The sequence below is a fragment of the Stegastes partitus genome, unplaced genomic scaffold, assembly GCF_000690725.1.
Source record: "Stegastes partitus isolate 25-593 unplaced genomic scaffold, Stegastes_partitus-1.0.2 Scaffold2541, whole genome shotgun sequence".
Lineage (NCBI taxonomy): Eukaryota > Metazoa > Chordata > Actinopteri > Pomacentridae > Stegastes > Stegastes partitus.
Genome location: NW_007580272.1, coordinates 24,780 through 25,893, shown reverse-complemented (window position 1 = coordinate 25,893; position 1,114 = coordinate 24,780). Strand labels below are relative to the sequence as shown.

Sequence of the window (1,114 nt, the reverse complement as noted above, 5' to 3'; positions counted from 1 at the left end):
GTATTAGTACTCTGAGGTGTGAGTACTTTTACTGCCGGAGCTTTTCTGAGGTCAGGGTTCTGTCAGCTCAGACGGTTTTATTTTCTCCTCAGTAGAACCTGAAGGCAGCATCAAGGTTTGGACAGATGGATTCTTTATTGTCTGTCTTGAGTAAAAACATAAATTCATCTTTAAGACGCCGCTCTGAAGCACTAGAACATAGTCCAGAACCAGAACCAGGCCGCTGACCAGAACACATCCAACAACAGATTAAATCTCTGTGTTGTTGTTCAGGGCAGCTGTTGCAGATGGAGGCCGTTTAGTGAATGTTTTTCTGGGCCGTGGGGTTCTGAAGGACGGTGCAGGTGAGGAGGGAGGGCCCAGGTGAGGAGGGCGGGCCCAGGTGAGGAGGGAGGGCCCAGGTGAGGAGGGAGGGCCCAGGTGAGGAGGGAGGGCCCAGGTGAGGAGGGAGGGCCCAGGTGAGGAGGGAGGGCCCAGGTGAGGAGGGCGGGCCCAGGTGTACCTGTACAGCTCACTCAGAGGCTGTGGAGGTGTTCCAGTTGTTCTGCTGGCCTGGTTTATTCTCCAGGAGAGTCTTGCTCTGTGTCTGGCAGTGAGAAAGCTGAACCAGGATGAGATGTTGGACCTCAGGATGGATCCAGTCAGTGCTCTATGGACCAGAGGTAGAACGTCTGTGTTGAAAGTTCTCCTCTTCCTGAGCAGGTGGAGCTGCTGCCGGGCCTTACTGTAGACAGGGTCAGCGTGTTGTGAGCAGGACATGGAGGTATTTATATCTGTCCAGAGACATCTACACCTCTGGAGCTGCTCCACCAACATACCCTGGACGTTCAGTGGTACCAGTAGACCCACTGGGTTCTCCCCGGTACCCACAGCGTAACCATAACCCTGTGCTTAGTGAGATAAAGCTGCATTGCTCGTGTTCTTGTGGAACCACAGCTCTGATGTCTTAGCAGAACGTTAGCACAACATTAGCAGAACGTTAGCAGAACGTTAGCAGAAATTACCAGAATGTTAACAACTTAGCAGAACGTTAACACAACATTAGCAGAACATTAACACAACATTAGCAGAACGTTAACACAACATTAGCAGAACGTTAACACAACATTAGCAG

At 51.2% G+C, this 1,114-nt stretch overlaps 1 protein-coding gene across 1 annotated transcript in view; it reads left to right on the top strand.

Annotated features, from left to right (window-relative positions):
* LOC103375309 (ephrin type-B receptor 4-like) overlaps window positions 1-1,114 on the top strand; it is a 20,261-nt gene that overhangs the window by 744 nt on the left and 18,403 nt on the right. The window lies entirely within an intron of this gene.